Source organism: Phoca vitulina, unplaced genomic scaffold (assembly GCF_004348235.1).
Source record: "Phoca vitulina isolate PV1807 unplaced genomic scaffold, GSC_HSeal_1.0 scaffold1, whole genome shotgun sequence".
Classification (NCBI taxonomy): domain Eukaryota; kingdom Metazoa; phylum Chordata; class Mammalia; order Carnivora; family Phocidae; genus Phoca; species Phoca vitulina.
The window spans coordinates 80,242,011-80,253,239 of record NW_022589704.1 but is presented as its reverse complement, the minus strand read 5'-3'; the positions used below and the strand labels follow the sequence as shown (position 1 = coordinate 80,253,239).

General features: G+C 36.0%; 1 pseudogene; it reads right to left on the bottom strand.

Moving 5' to 3' along the window:
- Positions 1-7,213: 7,213 nt before the first annotated feature.
- On the bottom strand, positions 7,214-9,193 carry LOC116632037 (annotated as a pseudogene).
- Positions 9,194-11,229: the final 2,036 nt, after the last annotated feature.

Below are 11,229 nucleotides of genomic sequence, written 5' to 3'. Positions count from 1 at the left end.
TTTAGCCCATTTACATTCAGGGTAACTATTGAAAGATAGGAATTCAGTGCCATTGTATTGCCTGTAAAGTGACTGTTACTGTATATTGTTTGTGTTCCTTTCTGGTCTATGTTGCTTTTAGGCTCTCTCTTTGCTTAGAGGACCCCTTTCAATATTTGTTGTAGGGCTGGTTTCATGTTTGCAAATTCCTTTAGTTTTTGTTTGTCCTGGAAGCTTTTTATCTCTCCTTCAATTTTCAATGACAGCCTAGCTGGATATAGTATTCTTGGCTGCATATTTTTCTCATTTAGTGCTCTGAATATGTCCTGCCAGTCCTTTCTGGCCTGCCAGGTCTCTGTGGATAAGTCTGTTGCCAATCTAATGTTTCTACCATTGTAGGTTACATATCTCTTCTCCCGAGCTGCTTTCAGGATTTTCTCTTTGTCTCTGAGACTCGTAAGTTTTACTATTAGATGTCAGGGTGTTGACCTATTTTTATTGATTTTGAGAGGGGTTCTCTGTGCTTCCTGGATTTTGATGCCTGTTTCCTTCCCCAAATTAGGGAAGTTCTCTGCTATAATTTGCTCCATTATACCTTCTGCCCCTCTCTCTCTTTCTTCTTCTTCTGGGATCCCAATTATTCTAATGTTGTTTCGTCTTATGGTATCGTTTATCTCTCGAATTCTGCCCTCGTGATCCAGTAGTTGTTTATCTCTCTTTTTCTCAGCTTCTTTATTTTCCATCATTTGGTCTTCTATCTCACTGATTCTTTCTTCTGCCTCATTTATCCTAGCAGTTAGCGCCCCCATATTTGATTGCACCTCATTGATAGCCTTTTTGATTTCTACTTGGTTAGATTTTAGTTCTTTTACTTCTCCAGAAAGGGTTTCTCTAATAACTTCCATGTTTTTTTCAAGCCCAGCTAGTATCTTTAAAGTGATGATTCTGAACTCTAGATCTGACATCGTACTAATGTCCGTATTGAGTAAGTCCCTGGCAGTCGGTACTACCTCTTGTTCTTTTTGTTGAGGTGATTTTTTCCGTCTTGTCATTTTGTGCAGAGGAGAATAGATTAATGAGAGAACAAAATGCTAGCAGGGTAACAACGTCCCCAGAAAATATACTCTAAACAAATCAGAAAAGACCTGAAGCAGTGGGAAAAGAAAGGGAAAGAGAGAAAAAAGAAAAGGAAAGAAAGAAAGAAAAAAGAAAAAGATAAAGATAAAAACAAACAAAAGCAGAACAAAACAAAACAAAACAAAAACAGAATGTGATCAAATATGATCAGGCTGGATTATAGATCAGTGCCACACACTAGATTTTGGGTGTATTTTGGTCTGTTAAAAGAAAGTCCCTCCCAAAATTTTAAAGAAAGAAAAACTTATATATGTACAAAAATAAGGGTTGATATGATGAAGGGATGGAATATGACTGTAAAGATGGAAATTATAAAAATTTTTAAAAAAGGATTTGTTAAGTTGTTTGAAAAAAGAAAGAAGAGGATTAAAAAAAAAAAAGAAAGAAAGAAAAAAGGGAGAGAATGTGATCAGGCAGGGGAGTAGAAAAAAACCATACACTAGAGATTTAGAGTATTTTTTGATCTGTTAGAAGAAACTATCTCAAGATTTTAAAGAGAGAACAACTTATATATATATGCCAAAAATACGGGTAACTACTATGAAGGGATAGAATATGACTTTAAAAATGAAAAATAAAAATGTTTTTTTTTAAAAAAGGGATTGATAAGATGTTGGTTGAAAAAGGGAAAAAGAAAAATTCAAAAAAAAAGAAAAAAGAAAAAAGAAAAAAAGACAGTTAAAAAAAAATAATTAACTTTGAAAGACTAAAGAATCATGGTAAAAAAAGCCATGAATTCTATGTGCAGTATTCCCCTAGCACTGGAGTTCTGCCGTTCTCATTGATCGATAAACTTGGTCTTGGCTGGCTGTTCTCGCTGATCTTCTGGGGGAGGGGCCTGTTGCCGTGGTTCCCAAATGTCTTTGCCGGAGGCAAAATTGCCCCGCCCTTGCCGGTCCGGGCTAGGTAATCTGCTCGGGTTTGCTCTCCGGAGCTTTTGTTCCCTGCAAGCTTTCCGTACAGCTTTGGAGGCGGAGAGTGAAAATGGCAGCCTCCCAGTCTCCGCCCCGGCGGAGCCGAGAACTCGGGGTCCCGCTCCTCAGCGAGCCCCCAGAGAAAAGCAGTCAGTCACTCCCGTCTCCCCGGTCTCCGGCCACACTCCGTGCTCACCCGGCCTGTGACCGCGCCTTTCTTTCGGGCACCCGACCCCGGGTGGAGTCTCCAAACCCAGCAGATCCCCGCGGTGCGCTCCCGCAGCTCTCCTCCCGGGGGAAGAAGGTGAGTCTCCCCGGATCTGCCGCTTGTCGGGTCCCTGCTGGAGGAGCAGTGGCCCGACTGTGCCGCGGATCACGGTTTATAGCAACTCCGAGCTGAGAGCCTGCGCCTGGGCTCCGTCTCTGCAGCCGGCTTCCCTGCTCCGATTCCTGGGAGCTCTGCCGCACTCAGGCACCCCCGGTCTTTCTGTGACCCCGAGGGTCCTGAGACCACACTGTCCCGCGAGGGTTCCACCCCCCACTTCGCCACCAGAGTGATGTCCCTCAGCGGAACAGACTTCTAAAAGTTCCGATTTTGTGCTCCGTGGCTCTATCACTTGCCAGAAGCGGCCGACGGAGGCCCCTCCCCCGCCGTCTATCCTCCCGAATAACGTCTCGGATTCACTTCTCCGCACGTCCTGCCTTCCAGAAAGTGGTCGCTTTTCTGTTCAGAGAGTTGTTGCTATTCTTTTCTTCGATCTCCTGTTGAGTTTGTAGGTGTTCAGAATGGTTTGATCCCTATCCAGCTGAATTCCTGAGAGGAGACGAAATCCAGGTCTCCTACTCCTCCGCCATCTTGCCTGTTTATGTTCTATATTTAAATCAAAGTGTGAAAATTCACTCCAGAAATATTAATGTATTTTATTGTGAGATGCTGCCTAGATACCATTGGCTGGTGTTAGGTAAAATGCAGTAAATGCATCAGATTACCTTTCTAAATCTGAAAAACTCCACAAATTCTTAAATAATTTGTCCCCAAGAGTTTCCAAGAGGTATATAAAATTTGTAAAATGAGACACGTAAAAAATTATTGGTGGTGTTTATCTGTGGCAAGAAGATTGGGGCTTTTTTTTTTTTTCACTTCATATCCTTCTATGCACTTTGAATTATATTGATCATAAATTTCTTTAAAAAGTTATTTTTAAAATGAATTATGGTATATCTCTGTGATAGGAATAATTGTCATTCTATCTCATGATTTTTAAGTATGTGGTACTCTTAACCAAGAGTCTAGAGAAAGTGGAGATAACTATGAGCTGGAGTGGATAGGATGGACTTTATGGAAAATTTGGGGCTTGGGTTAATGGAAAATTTGGGGCTTGGGTTAAGTCTTAAAATATGACAATGAGACAGGCAATGGAAAAGCATAGCAGAAGGAAAGGTGATATAAGGTAAAAATACATACGGTATATACTTTGGTTGGTCTGGACTTCTTTCCCGTTGTACAGATCTGTTAATTTTTCTTTATAATACCCAGTTATACTTTATATTCGTATGTATAGGACTTGAAAATATTCTGCAATGGAGAATGGAGAAGGTAGAATTTTGCTTTCATTATTCCACATTAATTAGTTAATTAATCAATTGATTTTAATATAGCTTGCATGTCATACAATTTTGAAAACATAAAATAAGGGCAGTATACTGTGTTTTTGCTTTACCCTGATAGCTACATTAATAGGCTTAAATTATAAGACTTCATTTCTTCCAGGTGAAATGTGTGACTAGAAATAATTTTGTGATCTTGCCACATACCTAATTCTTACTCAACATTTTTAGTTATCTTTTTTTAAGTTACTCGTAAAGATCATTTGACTATTACAATTATTTTTATAGATTCTTTTTGCCTGTTTGTCACTTATATGAGCTCTTCATTCCCCAACTTTTCTCTTATTTTTCTTTGAAACTCTCAAACTAAGCTTTTAATAACAAAGCAAATATTTCTGGGAATTATAAAATTAATAGAAATAGTGTCACCATATGCCTGTATTCTATAAATTATAGTAAAAGAGTTTATTTGAGGCAAATTGAATTTTAATTAAGTGTCTCCAGTTATGTTTCTGTATGGGGATTTATTAAACATCTTTATATATAATACAAAATTTTTCCAAATCGAAATGTGATTTTAACCCTTCTTATTACTTCTATCTTTTAATTGGTATTAGCCTAATATAATGCAACTTCATTTGATTTTACCATGAATGCATAGTTTTTTTCTATCACCTTCTAAAACTGATTGTGGTGACATAGTAGTCCATATAGCTGAATTTGCTGCACATGACCATTTAATTATATATATTCTTATGCTGTTTGAGATTTTTAGTTTCACATATTACTTAGTAATAAAAATATAGAGGCTCCTGGTGGCTCAGTGGGTTGAGCAACTGACTCTTGATTTCAGCTGGGGTCATGATCTCAGGGTTGTGAGATCCGTGTTAGGCTCAGTGCTGGGCATGGAGCCTGCTTGAGATTCTCTCTCTCTCTCTCCCCTTCTGCCCCTTCCCACCCCCCACCTCCCTCTGTGTGTATATGTGTGCATGCTCTTTATCTCTCTCTAATATATATATATATATATATATATATGGAAGGCATTAGTTTTTCATTGCTTTTTCAGTTCCAACTAAAATTCTAGTGTGGACTTTATTTAAGAAGCTTAATAAGTACTATTTGATCACAGTGTCTTTATGTTATATAATAGATCTTAATATCATTTTCATTTCAAAAAAGAAAAGTAAAGCCATGAAACTACTTATTTCCAACTGCAAACATTAGCTGAATTTCTTCATCCTAAATAAGACCTACAGACTGATTTTCATACAAATCAGTTGCTACTGCTACATTATCTTAACGTATATGTTCCCTTCCCATTATTCCTTTCTACCTCCAATGTTAAGAGTATACAATTTATGAAAGACTGCTGAATTATTTTTTTCTAATACTTCAAACATGCCATATTATTTTACACAGACTATTCAAGAAATAGCAGGTTTTATAAAATGGGAAGCTCACATTTTGCTAAATTACCTAGATCCAATTATATTTTATACTTTATCTTATTAAATATTTTCATAACATTAAACTTATATTGTAATCTTAAAAGGACAAAACAAAAAGGAAATTTTAATATTGTGAATACCACATACTGGGATAAATATTGGGAGCAGCTTGAATTGAGCTCATGGTTATATAACAGAATCTAGTAATCATGGTATCATGTTGTATTTATAAATTGAAGCTTATCCATTTTACTTATATTATTGAATGTGAATAAAACACATAAATTATAAAAAATAATTTAGATGACTAAATAAACATTGGTAATTATCCTGTTAAAATTTATTTTCTAGGAATATCAAAGAAAGTGTGTTGGTTTCTTGCTACATATATTCAGGGTTTTTAAATAAATTTTCAGTTGTACCTGTGTTTTATTATTTATATTCTAAAAATTTTTTAGTTATTTCCTTTTATATGTATAAATATATACATGTATACAAATGTGTATATATGTGTGTATATATGTATATATACAAGAGAAAACTATGCAGTATAAGATCAGTGTAGCTTTTCCTAATCTACTGAAGAAAATTTCTCTTTTTACTCTTTGTTAACTAACTGTGATCTGCTACTGGAAGGGGACATTTAGTAGATCTTAATACCCTAGTCATCAAGCCAATTTATGTGTTCTAGTGAGTAACATCTTCAGTGCAAGATGATCATCAAGTTCAGGAACCCAAATAAATGAACATAGATTTTGGTGGATTTTGCCTTCTCTTTGCTTTCTTTTTCTTTTTTCTTCTATAATTCATCTTTTATAAGCTAAAACTTAGTGTTGTTCAAATGCAGACAGATTCTAGTTTCTTCATTCTTTCATTTTTCTGGTTAAATATTAAATTTTAAATTTTCTCGTTTCCAAAAGCCATTGTTCACCAATATAAGAAGTAGCTTTATATTGGTTTATAAACATTCTCTAACTTAAATTGGAATTAAAAGAAATTAGACTTTAGATTTAAGGAGAAAATTGCCAGATTAACTTTCTATAACTATTTTCAGCATTGCGATAAGGACATACTATAGTCTAGCCCAGCCTTATTCTATTGTTTGATTCTTTCCCTAAATTTCTTTTCTTATCTATACTAATTATGTGTGTTCCATGTTTAGACTTATTTATGTATGTTTAGATTTTTAAATGTGAAATATCTGAAGAAATATACAACTATTTTCCTTTAGGTATATCTTATAAGATTAACGTAGTTATTCACAGTCATGAACAGAAATATTTCCCCTAGTATCTTGGCAGCTTATTTTAAATACTTTAGAAGCAGAAGATTATCTAATAAAAATGAATTCATTCTTTTTTTTAAAGAAAAAAATTTAATGATAACATTATTGAGATATGATTCATATGCTATACAATTCACAATTTTAAATTGTACTGTTTGGTTCTTTTCTGTATATTTACAGTGTTGTACATCAATCACCACTATCTACTTTCAGAACATTTTCACCACCCCAGGAAAAAACCCTACACCCTTTAGCAGTCACTCTCCATTCCCCTCTACTCCAAGTCCCTGGCAACCACTAATCTTTTTGTCACTATGGATTTGCCGATTCTGGACATTTATACATAGAATCATACAGTATGTGGGTTTTTGTGTCTGTCTTTCACGTGGAATAATGTTTTCAAGGTTCATCCATCTTGTAGCATGTGTCAGAATGTCATTCCTTTTTATGGCCAAATAACATTCCATTGTATGGATTATATTACATTTTGTGTATCTATTCATCAGTTCATGAGAGCCCATTCTTTTTGAATCAGTTATTAATCTTCAGTGACAAAAAGCCTGAAATTATAGTTTGGTACTGAGCAGTCTGATGTGTTTTAGACATTAAAAATTGGTGTTTTAAAAAAGGCTTTTGCGGGGCGCCTGGGTGGCTCAGATGGTTAAGCGTCTGCCTTCGGCTCAGGTCATGATCTCAGGGTCCTGGGATCGAGTCCCATGTCAGGCTCCTTGCTCAGCGGGAAGCCTGCTTCTTCCTCTCCCTCTGCTGCTCCCCCTGCTTATACTCTGTCACTCTCTCTGTTGAATAAGTAAATAAAATCTTTAAAAAAAAAAGGCTTTTGCATGTCTGATAGTTGTAAGAGATTTAAGCTTGCCTTTCAAAATTCTAAAAACTTCTTAATTCCAAAATGCATCTGGCTCCAAAATTTTGGATGAGGGATTGTCTGTAGTATCTGGAAATTAAGAGAGAAGGAGAATTTGGTCATTTGTAGAGACTGTTCAATTTATCCTTTTTTCTAGGTAAGCATTCACTAGACCTTCTTTCTTTCTTTATATATTTCTAAATAAAGGACATTGTTATTGGCAATAATTTTAAATCTTTGTCTTACTTCCCTGATCTAATTGGTCAGTATGCCCAATGGATTCTACCTTATTAATACCTCTTACTTCATTCTCTCTTTTCTGTTCTTACCTCTAGGTACTGAGTTCATTTTTTTCCTCCTAGCTAGCACACTTATTAGCATTAAACACAAGACCCTTCTCTTCCCTGACCCCAAAAAGCCACGTCCACAAAGTCACAGGCTTCTGAAGCAGGGTCCCTCTGCCCCATTTCTGAAACAAGCTCTCAGGCCTTGGCAGTAGCCTGAGTTGCCCCCAGGGCTGTGAGCTGCTGAATCTTCTGGCTCATTATCTCCATGCAAGCCTGTTTCACGGCATGCTTCTGCACATAACTGGCTGGATTTTCTCCATTTGCCTGTTGAAGAAGTCTATCTTCTTCCTGAAAAAGTCCTTGGCATCTTCAGCTGTCTTTTCTACATAGTAGCCTGTTCCCACATCCATGAGTACATGTGCTACATCGTGTAGTTTCCCAGGGACATACATAGAACTCATCATGGGATGAGTAATTCTTTCCCCTTATTCTTATTTAGCATGTTCAGACATTCCTTGGCTTCCACATACTTGGTCTGTACCACCCTGGGCTGGGCAATGGATGTGGGCAAGAACTTCACTTCCTGGTCCAGCTGGTTCTTGAGTATTTCTAGCTGCAGCACGTTCAGCTCAATGATGTTAACTGCACCATGTTGAGAAGCGAGTTCATTTTTGTTCTAGATTATAATATAGCAGTTTCTTTACATCTATCAGCAGCTTACCTTACATCAATTAGAGAATTTTAATCAAACTACATTTTAACTTTCTGTAGACTTGTCTATTTTCCAGCCACTGTCCTGCAAATTCCTTGAAAGCAAGAACTGACATTTATTTCTTGACTTTTTTCTACAGTAGCTGGCAAAGAGTTTGTGCTCATCTGTTTGCTGAAGGAATAATGAATGAATGAGTAGAGTGAATAAACATTATCACTTAAACTATATTGTTAAAAATTATATCATAAAATTTATTTTAGAGGTGCCTGGGTGGCTCAGTCGGTTAAGCGTCTGACTCTAAAAAAAAAAAAAAAAAAAAAAAAAGATTTTATTTCTTTATTTGAGAGAGAGAAAGAGAGCATGAGTGGGAGGGGGGGAGAGTCAGTGAGAGAAGGAGAAGCAGACTTCCTGCTAAGCAGGAAGCCCGATGCCGGGCTCGATCTAGGACCCTGGGATCATGACCTGAGCCAAAGGCAGACGCTTAACGGACTAAGCCACCCAGATGCCCCTGTGAATTAATATTTATTATACATAATAAAGACATTCAAGTGGTTTCACTGCTCGTAAGTGCTATTTAATTTATCTTCAATTATGTGGAGAGAAAATGATTTGACAATAGTAAATTTAAAATTATGACAATATTTTAAATAATACTTGACTTTGTGGCCAAATGAGTATTTAAATGTATACTGAAAACTCTAAGTTACAGCATCAAAAGTAGGTGCCAAACTGCTTTTATGATCTCATCTTTCAGAGTTCTTCATCCTCTATGCTTTTGAAATCAGCTGGTTTTAATTTCTAAATAAGAAAATGCTGCTCAAGAAAATTAAGGATAAGACCATATTCTTTTTAGTTATGACTTTTTAAAAGTATTTGAGACTTTTAGGAGTTCCTTTTGATTAGATAAGTGCAGTTTACAGGTTTGGTGATGGTTGTCCTAACGCAAATTTACAAGCTTCATCGTAATTTTATGCTTCTCATTAATTATATGCCACCAAAAGTTCTTTGTGCTTGCTATCTTTAACCAGCAATCTATGTGACAATAAGTTTCAAAAGGTAGGACTGAGAGCTAAACAATTTAAACTTCTATAATAATCACAAACACCATGATGTCAAGGAGGTCATCCATGTGAATATATGAGTGGCTTAGAAAGAAGCATGCTTCTAAGGTCCCTATAATAGTCATTCACTCATATGCCTTGGATGCTCTTAAGGGGAAGAAATAGTTAACTATGCAGTTATTAATTTTTTTTAATTACAAGTTTAAATAGATGTCATTACTGCTGTTAACATTATGAACTCCTCGGAAAACTGTGATCTTCTAGATGGGGGTCAATAAGCTTTTTCTGTAAAAGGTCAGTAGTAAATATTTTAGGCTCCACAGGCCAGCATGTCTCTGGCTCTACTCAGCTATGTTACTAAGGTGTGAAAGTAGCCATGAGCAATACATAAACAAATGAGTACGGCTGTGCTCCAGCTGTAATTATGGGCACTGAAATTTAAATTTTATGTCATTTTCAGATGTCATAGAATTTTTTTTCTTTTGATGCTTTGAACCATTTAAAAATGTAAATACCATTCTTGGCTCACGGGTCATACAAAAACAGGTGTCAGGCTAGATTTGTTTTACATGCTAAAGTTTGCTAGCTTCTGTTGAAAATGGTTAAATCCGCCAGTTAAGAAAATCTGCTGTAAGTAATGAACTCGTAAGCTTCTCCACTATCAAGTCTATCACACCATCCCAGAGTTCTTACTAATTTGAGCATATGCCTGATGACAAAAGATGTTCAGTTTGTCACCAGCAGCTTGTGTGTGACTCCAGTAATGTTGCTTCTCAGTCCCACTCCGCAAGTATCTCATAGAAGTAAATAAAAAAATCCTCATCCCTGCCTGCTGTGAAACGAATTGTCTTTTGTAAAGATGATGTAATGTGATGTAATGGAAATAAAACTGGGAGACTTGGAAACCAGACAGTAGCCCTCGTTCTACCACTGCTCGAAGTGGTCAGGTTTCTCAAACTTCTGAGGCTCCATTTTCTCACTTGCTCATCTCAAGGAAGTATTAAGAGGTCATGTTGTAATAGATGAAATCACTGAGTTATGAAAATCACTGGTAAAGTAAAAAGTGTCACATAAATATGCCACTGTGGTGGTGGTTACACTTTTTATTTACTCTTACATATGATTTCGGACAGAGCTCCCTATGCTGATGTATCCCTCTTCGGTCTAGGAATAGATTAAAGATTGCACATAAATTTTATTCACGCATTTTGCCTCTGTACTCTCACACTTTTAAGCTACTTTTATCTTTTTATTGTATAGATCTATCAGGTTAATTACTAGTAGTACTATGAAATTTTCAAATTATATTCCACATACTATTCTGTGAGAGCAGAGACTATTTTGTACTTGCTGTATCCACAGGACCCAAAACAATGTCTGGAATATATTTGGGTCTCATTTATAGTTTCTGGGTTGAATTAGTGATGAAAATAATCCCCTATGTTTACTTGCTTTTTGTTACCAAAAGGAATATAGGAAGCTCATTGTAAACAAAATGTTTTTAAATGCATAGAATAAAACACATAGGATTGCAAAGAAAAATTGACTTTATTCAACTTTACTGAAATGTAGTTCTATTCACAAACAGTCCATGGTGCTGGCTCTTAAAATATGGAAGGATTTCTAACTAGTTATTAGGAAACACACGATCCATAACTATAAATTGCAAAATTACTTTGATAGAATGTAAAACAAATGCAAGCTTTGCCAGGTCTCTTCTTTAAGAAATCTTTGCACTTCTAAATTATAATAAAAACAATGGATTTTTTTAAAAATCTATTTTGCTAAATTTCTTTTGGTTGCAACAAGAAAAATAGGTTTTAGTAAGCTTACTCAAAAAGCACATTTGTCTGGGAAGATACCATCATAGAATTGACAGGTGGGAAAGAACGTAACAGGAATTGATAGGTGGGAAAGAACGTAACAGGAATATACT